The sequence below is a fragment of the Leptodactylus fuscus genome, chromosome 8 (genome assembly GCF_031893055.1).
Source record: "Leptodactylus fuscus isolate aLepFus1 chromosome 8, aLepFus1.hap2, whole genome shotgun sequence".
In the NCBI taxonomy this organism is placed as follows: Eukaryota; Metazoa; Chordata; class Amphibia; order Anura; family Leptodactylidae; genus Leptodactylus; species Leptodactylus fuscus.
The window spans coordinates 63958576-63970220 of NC_134272.1; the positions used below are offsets into that span (position 1 = coordinate 63958576).

The 11645-nt window shown below is 40.3% G+C and overlaps 1 long non-coding RNA gene across 1 annotated transcript; it reads right to left on the reverse strand.

The window, feature by feature from the left end:
• Positions 1 to 238: 238 nt before the first annotated feature.
• Positions 239 to 2542, reverse strand: LOC142217023 (uncharacterized). The gene is made up of 3 exons (XR_012717373.1): positions 2481 to 2542; positions 1039 to 1068; positions 239 to 665 (listed from the first exon to the last, which is right to left on the reverse strand). It is a non-coding gene; the product is annotated as an uncharacterized LOC142217023 (long non-coding RNA).
• Between the last annotated feature and the right edge of the window lie 9103 nt (positions 2543 to 11645).

The window sequence follows — 11645 nt, forward strand, 5'->3', positions numbered from 1 at the left end:
AAGAAATACATTGAACATGGCATAGTCCCTAGAGGTCTGCAGAGTACAGTACTACCATATAAACACCTCTGATTCCCTAGCCTCATGAAGATGCTAATTATAGTTCTGCGTCGTGTGAGTTACCCTATGACCTACTAGGCATCTACAATTACTCCCCGCTGATATTTGTCATGAGATGAGATAAGAGGTGTCAGAGAAATACCGATTTTATTTAAAAAGAGAACCAAAAAAACATACGTTATGCAAATAAGATTTTTTTATTTATAAAGTAGGGGTATTTCCCAGATGAATTGGCACTTTGTAGATACGTGGCTCCATTGGTGGTCATCCAGTGCCCAAGCTGAAACATATTAGAAACATTTGCAATGCATTCATACAGATTTTCATAACAGATGGTGAGAAAAGAAATGGTGACATCTTGGATATGACTCTTATAGAGATATTTGTTGAGCTCTAGTGGGATCTTAATATTGAAGATCTTCAATATGCTCCAGGTGGTGGTGGGGGGTGACTAAATCGGTCTTTATGCTGTACATTCAGGTCATGAGGACCATGACCTTTGGCTGGACCGTCATGTCCATGGTCTCCGTGTGCCGGTGGATGACCTCCTGGATGGTGAGGACCTGGTTGTGCGTGAGGTGGTTTATGTGGGTCACTAGGATTTCCTGTATACACAAGTAAAAGTTCAATGATAATAACATGGTTGAGATACTAAAAACAACAAAGAATAGACAACAAAATTGTGTCTTCTACAGTAAAGGAGATATTTCAACTTTTGTAACCTTTGGAGGGTAAATTGCAGATATTAAGTGAAAAATGAAGGACACATCTAAACAGAGACCAATGGAGTGCAGTAATTGTCAATAGGGCAACCAAGGTTTATATCGTACAAAGGGAGTATAATATGCAACAAGTAGAACGTATGAAATCTTTAAAATGCATGAGATATTAACAGGTCCTACAGAGAAGACAAATGTAGGTCCTGAAAGATGAAGCAGACCAATTCTGTTGAGATATACGATGTGGTAAGGTCATTACCTGGAGTTGGACAGTGCATGATGGCTGTTCCTGGAGAGACAGAAAAAAAATTCTTTGAACCAATTGTGCCAGCCATTGTTTTGTCATTATATCTATATACTGTAGTTTGCATGTTAGTGACTGCATATTGGTACTCTGCATTCAGGAGACAACCCCCCTAAAAATACCATATTAGGCTGCATTTGCATATATTATTTGTGTATGACCAGCTGTTTTATGCCTGAGTCAATCATATTTGATGACATTTCTGTCCCCCTTGTGCACTGGCCTGGCATGTATAGCTTGACATTGCCTACAGAAAATAAATTGCATGAAGGATTTTCTGCATGGTACATCTAAACTGATGCAACTGATTCAATGGGATCAGAATATAATGGGAGCTGACCCTGCATTTTACTACTGGTATGTCAGAGGGAAGGTGCCAGCCATATGTGAGCCCAGTCTATGTGACCCCAGGGCACATGGATGTCTTAAAAGAGGTAAAGTCCTTTGCTTTGTACACCCCAGAAAAGTTCAAGGGGTTTTCTGGGGGAAAAATTTTTTTTTCAAAAAAGGTCTCTTTTCCTACAACTACCCTGATGCATTGTGCTAATCTCACAGCTGACTCACATTACCTCGTCCTCTAATTCCTTTCCCCTCCCTCTCTCACTCCCTCACACTCCCTCCCTGTTTTCCTAGGTAGCATGCCCAATGATCTTCCATGTCCAGAAGTACTAGACAGGAAGACAGGTAAGTATGATGGCGGGGGAAGTATTAGTATTGATGACATTCCGCTTACGGAAAGGGAACATCACCAGCAAATCTGAAAGTGTGCCAGTCACATGACCGCTCGGCAATCTATAGTAGGTAAATATAGATTTTTTGTAAATTAGAAAGTAGGCAGGGTGAGGGTGTTTAGCTTAGTGTAGAAATATTATTTTTTTCCCAGACAACCCCTTTAAGAAAGACCCCTGATGTATGGAATTCTTCGCTATTTGCTTTTTAAAACGTGTTTTAAAAACACTGATCACACTTGTGACTACCGTATATCGAGATTTTTGATTTTTTTAAATAAGCAACGTACAGACGAAGCAGAGTTGGCCCGAACCTCTGTAACTGGTTAAATTGTTGCCGCGTGATATCTTATCACAAAAAACTTTGAGAAGTGATTGAAAAATGTCTTTCCAATGACTGTTCACCGTTTCTTGTTGTCTTCTGTCATGCTACAACAATGTAACCAATTGCAGAAGTTCGGGTTAACTCTGTTACATTTGTAAGTATGGAATATAAAATTGCTGCTTGTTCTATAAATGAGTAATACAGTACGTGACGCAACATTCTAGTATACAAAGTAACAATGTATCTGTATTATTACAAATACCAAGAGATATTACAATGCCTAAGTTATATATGTAGTTTCTCAAATCACAATATCTTATAAATATGTCAATGAATACACATACCTTTCAGGCAGCAAAATCGTCAAGATCTTGTGATTTTTCGAGGCGTTTACCAATATTTCTACAGAAACAGGAAGATAGGAACCAATCAAGAGGATAAGCAAGAAACAAAGGGCGGCTCCAGTAATTTATTGTCAAAATGCCAGAATCGATGTTATTATAGCCAGGCATCTAGCCTTTTATAACAATGTGTCTCATGACCGCTTGGATAAGAACAGAAATCTTTTATCTGCTTTTATTTGTTAAAAATCTTACATCGCTTTTATCAATAGCATATAGAATAGAATGGATAATGGTGTCATGGGACTCGTATTTAAGGACGTGGTGCCCTGAAATGCACTTACTATGATCTGATGTTTGGGGAAGGTTTGCCTGGGCTTGAAAATTCACATTTGCATCAGGCATGTGCCCCAGCCTGTTCTGGAGTTGGATAGCAAAAAAAAAATGCTAATAAAGTTCTGTGATCCAGATCCTGGATAGCTGCCAAGTGTAACACAAGATCTGAAGTCCTGAATATCAGACAGATCCCATCTTCATCTATGGAATCCATACTGACATTAGTTTTCCTCCATCTCTTCTGTACTATACCAGAGGGAAAGACAAAAGGCAGTGGCGCAGATTTACTATTAGGTAGTGGAAATTTAGGCAGTCTGATAATATGCTGGATTTATCACAGTGACTGATGCTGGATGATATATTTGGTGTATCGTCAGACTTTCTAGTCTGCATTTATACCACACTTTCACTGTTTTATTTTGTGTTCAGAATATTTTGATGCATTGTTGCTGCATTCAAGCCACACCCTGACAATCCACACCCACATGTTGAGCATGTTAAAAAATTGTACTAGAGACGCCACATTGTGCCAAAGATGTGCCATGTTTACACCAGTGTCTAGTCATATCCACTGTAGTAAATCTGAGCCAAGCTAAGCCACACCAGCTACTCAGCCCCATTCAAGCAAAAGTGGTTGAAATGCAATATCAAGCAAACTCCCTACCCTGTGTAGGGTACTGTGCTTGGTATTCAATGAGGAGGACACAGCACCAAAAAACCAGGGCATGCTGAGAAATCCAATATTATTTACTAAGTGACTAAACTTGCTATAAAGCTAACATCTATAAAAGTGTAATATGGGGGATACATCCTTTTGTGGCTTAGGTCATTTGTGTTGTTGTTCTTGTTTGTAAATTTCATTTGTACAGGTCCACTACTCCAGTTATCCAGCTGTGGTGACAAGGGATCCCATAGGGTGGTGCTAGCTATAATCTATTCTAGTTCTCAGTGGTTGTTTTGACAATGTATCGAATGGTAATTTCCTTGTTGGACAGCTCTGTTCATCACACCCTCAAAAGCTGAAATACTGTATGTATAGGTTCAGCCAATATCTTGGTTCTCTTTGGACCCTACACAGACTTACTATCCTCGGTGGCCCCCTAGTATAATGGTTGTCAGTGACCCCATACAATATAATGATTCACACTGGTCCCCACATAGTATAATAGTCCTCATTGGCCCCCAGTATAATGGTCGTCATTGGCCCCTGTTAACAGCTGGCATACGGTAACATGTGAGACAGGGGGTACAGGTGAGTTTGGCACAGACAGTAGACTGATACCATAAGTGACAATGTCAGTGGAAGTGGAGAATGGCACCTCGGCTTGCTTTTGATTGCTTGAATGACTCCAGTTATGTCAACATTTCTCTGTCAGAGGGATATACGGGTGGAAATGAAGTAATTCAAGTACAAAGACATGCAGCCGGCGAGGCTTCGCTAATATTCACTTTATTGGCACTCACATCTATGACAGTGAAGTGAATACTAATGAAATTGGGGAGCCGGGAACAATAAGAATCATGACCATTTGATTGCTTTGGCATAAAAGTATACAGTTTCCATATGATATCCTCATAATATCCTTTCGAACATTTTCTCACAGGTGTTACAGCTGGTATTGTAGATTCTGCACACTCAAAGGTTACAAAAGCTAATGTCCCGGCTGGTTCCATAAATGCTCAATTGGTATTAAAGGGGTATTCCCATGACGCTTGTTCACTAACCTGCAGGCTGTTGTGCTCTCTTCACTTCCTGCTTTTCTCGGCACATAGGTGGGCGGGGTTTCACTTGCACAGGATTGGTTGTAAATGAATTACCACAGTGTGAAGCTGATGTAGCAGAGCTGGATTTGAGTCAGGTTGCATTACATACAGAGGTATCGGACTCCCTATCTCAGCCCTTATCAGCCAAATTCAATTAAACCGACTGATAAGAGCTCAGAAATCCCAGAGCTCTCACCTTCCTTATCTGAGAAGTTCTGCTACTTATCAGACACAAACAGCTCAGAGCTGCTCCCAGCCCCTCCCTCCCTCCCCCCTGAGAGCAGGCAGCTACATCACTTGACAAATGAGCAGATAATCCCAAGCGCCATAGAAACGGAGTGTAAACAATGAAGTGAATAAATTAAGATAGCGGCCAAACAGCAGTTTTGATAAAGCAATGCATTTAGGAAAAGTCTTAAATCCACATAAACTAGCAGTATAGATAGGATCCTTGTGATGGGATAACCCCTTTAAATCTGGCAACTTGGAGGGAAAAGGAAGTGTTGCAGTGTTGATCCAATACTAGGAAACCATTGCTGCTTGTGGGCAAGCATTATTCTGCTGAAAAATGTCAGTTGAAAGGCACATATACACATGTCAGAGTGTGAGCGCTCAAAACAGATCCCATTCAATTCAATGTGTCGGCTTACAGTCGTATAACGCGTGTAATTTTGTGCGCACAAAATTACGCGCGTTATAGGCAAAAAAAAAAAAGCCATTGAACTCAATGGCTTACCACATTTTACACGTGTATTTTTACACATGTAATTTGTGGCAAAATGCGCGGAGCGTTAACTCCGTGTGAAGGCTAAGAGCCTCCGATTGATTTCAATGTGTAGCGGCCGTAAGCCGACACTGAAATGAATGGGACCTGTTTTGAGTGCTCACATTCTGACACGTGTATACGTGCCAGAATGCCCTCGCGTTAAGGGTGCATTCAGACTACGTAACGCTGGGCGTGTATGAGAGCCGTACACGCCGGCATTACGGCAGACTGCCGAACACTTCCCATTCACTTCAATGGGAGCGCTCGTAACAGCGGCGTTTACGAGCGCTCCCATTGAAGTGAATGGGAAGTGTTCGGCAGTCTGCCGTAATGCCGGCGTGTACGGCTCTCATACACGCCCGGCGTTACGTAGTCTGAATGCACCCTAACTCTGTTGTGAACTAGTCCTGTGTGTTGTCTAACATCATCAATGGCTCCTAACAGATAGATCAGAATGGCCTAGCTGGTGGGCAATTTGCTGAAACAACCATCCTGTTTCTCTCAGTCCATTGATGTACCCACTCTTAAGGTTTGTCAGCTGGGCAAATTGTCTTCAAGTGCATCACAGAGGTATGTCTAGCACTCAGCAATATCTCCATTCAAAAGCAGCCTTTATGAACAGTGTAATGAAGAACTTTTATGCCCTCTTGTGGCAAGACTCAGTGTCTGGTCACACCACACTGTAACCATTTACATTCATTTCTGCCTGAGATATAAGTGCATGCCAAATATTACAGCAATCCTATGTTTCTATCAGGTGCGTTATTTTTTATTGTCAATAAGTGTGTACACATTAGATAGATAGATAGATAGATAGATAGATAGATAGATATGAGATAGATACATAAATAGATAGATAGATAGATAGATCTGTCATAGGGATTGTCTGATTTAGACAACTCTTTTGCATATAACTGATATTAAGTTCCATGCTGCATCTCAGTTCCATTCAAATGAAGAAAGCACAGCCACCAAACAATGTACAGTGCTCTCCTTGGCAAGTAGAAGAGGCCACATGATCACTCTTAAAGTCCTGTACAACTCCTTGAATAAAGATGCCTTCCGGCCTAGAAAACTTTTCATTAGACCACCACAAAAACACTCTCCTTAGCAGCTCTCCGAAAAATCTTTTGTTTCCAACTGTGCCAAAATCAGTAGATAGGCACCTATTAAAAGATGCAAAAACTGGTGTTGGTTGATGTGGTAAGAGGTTATCTTCATCAAGACTTTTGTATTAAAGAGAATCTTACACCATCTCCAACATGTAAGTCTCCGTATGCCTATGTAGGCACACACTCTCCCTGATGTGTATGATTATCCCCTGATCCTGATCTATAGTCTCTCACTCTGCCAAATTAGTATCCCTGCGTTATGCTGACGAGGTCCAAAAGACCGAAACAGCACTGTCCATAGCTAGGAATCTGTTCCTATTGGAATAGAAATACTAATTTGGCAATAAACCCCGCATCATGTCAGTAGGCTTATTAACTGAGTCATGCATGATGTTAAGGGAGCTGGCCCTAGAGGGCAGCATACAGAGGCACTGTTCTCCTAATTACATCCTGGAAAATAGAATTGCATATTTTTTACCCATCTCCAACAAGCTTTTTATATAATAGCTGCTGCTTTACTGATTCTGGTACAGTTGGAATTTTTTCTGTAGCCCCCACCGTTCCCAAGCAATCAGCGCTGTTAGTTTTGGTGATTGATATGCTAGACTCTGTACTGTCAGGGAGCGGTGTCAGGCAGGAGCAGACAAGGGGTGTGTTTCTGAGCTCTGACACTGGCTGCCTCTGATTGGAGCTCTGAATCACACCCCTGCCTGACACCACCCCGTCTGACATTACACAACTTACATAGCATATCAGGCACCAAAACTACCTGTGCTCATTGCTTGGGAGTGGTGGGGGCCAGAGAAAAAATTCCAACTGTGCTGGAATCAGTGATGCGGCGTCTAATGATATATGCTAAGAAGTAGAATTGGCGGAGGTGGTGAAAGGGCCTCTTTAAGTAACCAATTGAAAATAAATAATCTAAGGTAATGCACCCATAAGTCAACCAAAACAAAAATTAAGAAAGAGCACTAAAAATTAACTTTTAATAATTTGATTAAAAGCTCACTACCATGAGATAAAATGGTACAAATTGATAGGGCTAATACAATGTGTGATTTACCCCTGAACTGCAGCACAGAGTGAGTGTCCAGGTGTGACTTCAGCTCACTGGCAATCTCCCTCACTGTTTAGACTTGGCTTTTACTATTATTTTACAGCCCTATCAATTTTTACCATTTTATCTCATGGTAGTGAGTTTTTAATCAAGTTATTAAAAGTTAATTTTTAGCGGCCCCTTTAAGTAACCATTTGCTAATTACGTTACCTCTACATTCGTTTTCTTTGCTTTCAAAGGCTTTTGTCATTAGTTTACACAGTGAATCGAATTTTCAGATTTAAGCTGAAGATGGCTACACCTGTATCTCATTCAATAACCATACACATTAGGTAGACACAGAATACTTCTATTTAGGAGACGCAAGTATTTCAGGGATGAATTGGCATATCACATTGTAGATTGATTTCTTGATTATTGGTCACCAAGTGCTGAAGCTGAAACATTAGTAAAATGCGATAAAACAAAACACTTGTAAATGTTTTCATATTTGAGTATAGATGGAAAAAACAAATGGTGACAATGGTGGAATTTATTCTTACAAATCTTTGTTGTTGTCTAGCAAAGTAAAAATAGATTGAGAAAACATTATTACATGTGAACCACATTTCTGATGATCCTCAATCTTCAAGATCATATTTTAGATGCTAATGCTTTCCATGTGGTCCATGGTGACCCTGATGTTGGTCATGGTGTCCATGAGGTCCTTGACCATGGTGTGGACCTCCATGTCCATGGTTTCCATGATGTGGACCCCCATGTCCATGGTCTCCATGATGTGCTGGTGGATGGCCTCCATGAGGACCTGGGTGATGAGGATTTGGATGTAGATTATGTGGTGCATTATGATGTCCTGTAAATACAAGTAACAGTTAAATGATACTGTATAGTAACATGGTTGAAATATTGTAATAGTATGAATATACGCCTATAAATGTTCTTTACATGATTATGAGGAAGCCATTTTGAGATTTGCTTTACAGCAGTCACTTGGCTATACAATACTGGTTTCTGCAGGAAAGTGTTGTGGGCATGTTCTGTGTCGTGTGCTTAGAGATCACAGAGCTAGCAGAGAAGGTGCGACTCCCATCACCTAATATAATCCTGTTATCTGCCTCAACTTTCTTACAAGATGTTTTAATGTTCAATGTAACTGTAAAAAAGTAAAACGTAACAAAACAATTTGGTGTCAACATAATCGTGTTGATACCCATAATAATTAGAGATGAGCGAGTAGTACTCGATCGAGTAGGTGTTCGATCGAATACTACGGTATTCGAAATACTCGTACTCGATCGAGTACAACTCGCTATTCGAATGTAAAAGTTCGATGCAGAACCAGCATTGATTGGCTGAATGCTATACAGTCGGCCAATCAACGCTGGTTCTTCTCCTACCTTTAGAAGTCTTCTCCGTGCAGCTTCCCCGCGGCGTCTTCCAGCTCTTCATTCACTCTGCCAGGCATCGGGCCTGGGCAGAGCCGACTGCACATGTCCGCTTGTAGTGCGGGCATGCGCAGTCGGCTCTGCCCAGGCCCGATGCCTAGCAGAGTGAATTCAAGGCCAGAAGAGGACGCGGGGACGCTACGCAGGGAGAAGAATCCAGCCCGACCCTCACTCATGGACTTGGTAAGTAGAATTTGATCGAATGTTGCGTACCCATGAAACAAGCATTTCCCCCCATAGACTATAATGGGGATCGAAACCCGTTCAAACAGTCCAACAGTGTGCGGCTGTTCGAATCGGATTTCGAACCCCGAACATTTCAGTGTTCGCTCATCTCTAATAATAATGTTAAATGTCATTTATATTGAACAGTGAATTATGTATAAAATGTGGATTTGTTAGGGGGTTTTATTACTCCATCAAGAAAAGTTCATCAATACATTATATTTACGTCAGAATAGTGACATTAAAAACACAGCTCCACAATGAACAAGCTGACTCTCAGAGGGTGAAGATAACAACAAATGGAGTCCAATTGCTGGGACCCCCATCTGTGGATCTGCCCAGTATTCAGGGAGACGAGGGACTGAAAATGCCCCTATGTCCCCTGTGTGAATGGAGAGCCAGTGACTGCTCCATTCAGTTGTATGAATTGTAATCTCTGGCAGCAACCACAGCCCCATAGAAGTGAATGGAATGCCAGTCAAGCAAGCACATTGACGTTACATGCACAAGGAGGTCTTAGGGGTCCCCAGAAATCAGGCCCCCAGATATTGGACCCATATACCCTGTCCTATAGACAGGGGATAAGTGTCCATAACTGGACAATGTTTCTAAGAAATATATATATATATATATATATATATATATATATATACTGTGAAACACTGAATAAAACCATAAATCATGTTTTCAAGATACAATGATAATTTTCTATCAAATAAATTGATAGATTGCTAGATTATTCATAAACTGATATTGTAAAATTAGCCGAATCAAATTACCATATGTCATTTTTTGAGACAACAACAAAACCTTATATCATACAAAGGGTGTGTGATACGCATCAATTCTTACTTTTGATACCCTAAATATTGACTGCTTCTATAGAGTAGACTTATTAAAGCTAAAGATAAAGCAGACATATCCTCTAGCGATGTATAATGAGGAGGTTGTTACCTGGATTAGAATGATGCATGATGGCTTTTCCTAGAAAGACAGAAAAAAATTCCATAAACTACTGTGGAAGATATTGCATTGTTATATCCATATTAATGACATACAGTATTCACAGTAGTTTCCGTAGAAGTGCCAGATACATCAGGCAGCTAAAATAATTTAAAGGGGTTTTCCAGCTTTTTAACATTGATCTTCTCAGATAGATAGATAGATAGATAGATAGATAGATAGATAGATAGATAGATAGATAGATAGATTGCAATGTCTAAATTATATGTGTAGGTTCTTCAATTAGAAATATCATGTAAATAAGTCAATGAATACAATTACCTTTCACAAAGCAAAAAAGACAAGATCTTGTGATTTTTTTTTAAGGTGTCTACCAATATTTATGCAAGAACAAGTAGACAGGAACCAATCACCATCACGAGGATTAAAAACCAAAGGACAACCCAGTCATTTATTGACAGAATGTCAGAAAGATTGTTATCTTAGTTGGTCACCTAACCCATTAAAAATATGTTGCGTGCCTGCTTGGAAGAGAACATTAAAAAGATGATCTGCTTCTATTTGTCACATTTACTACAGTTCATTTTTGAATGATGTAAAGCAAAGACCTTGATACGTTGTAACTAGAGATGAGCGAGTAGTATTCGATCGAGTAGGTATTCGATCGAATACTACGGTATTCGAAATACTCATACTCGATCGAGTACCACTCGCTATTCGAATGGAAAAGTTTGATGCAGAACCAGCATTGATTGGCTGAATGCTATACAGTCGGCCAATCAACGCTGGTTCTTCTCCTACCTTTAGAAGTCTTCTCCGTGCAGCTTTCCCGCGGCGTCTTCCGGCTCTGAATTCACTCTGCTTAGGCATCGGGCCTGGGCAGAGCCGACTGCGCATGCCCACGCTACAAAAAAATGACCGCTTTGACTGTAAGCCGCTTTGACTTCTCGGAGGATCCAGCCCGACCTTCACTCGTGGACTTTGTAAGTATAATTTGATTGAATGTTGCCTATCCCTGAAACGAGCATTTTCCCCCCATAGACTATAATAGGATTCGATATTCAATTCGAGTAGTCGAATATTGAGTGGCTACTCGAAACGAATATCGAATATCGAACATTTTACTGTTCGCTCATCTCTAGTTGTAACCTGTATTCTGCTACAGGAGAAGGCAGTCATAGAATCAGCAATACAATGGAAGTACAGTTGTTTAGGAAAGCTACACTTGTCTATATGATCAATCGTTAAGACTACTTTCACACCATTTTTTGTTAATCATTTTTCATTTTGCACAAAAACATTAGAAAAAAAGATAGATTTAATGTCCTGATGACTTTTGTAAATACATTGCTATACATGTCTTGTGCTGATCTTGACATTGTATTCACAATTCTGTAAGCTTCTGAGCTTAATTATCCAATAACAATAATGTAATATATGGGGACTAACTTGACCTAGGTATGTCTTTTGGTAAGTTTGTCCACTGGTTCCAGTAACAAC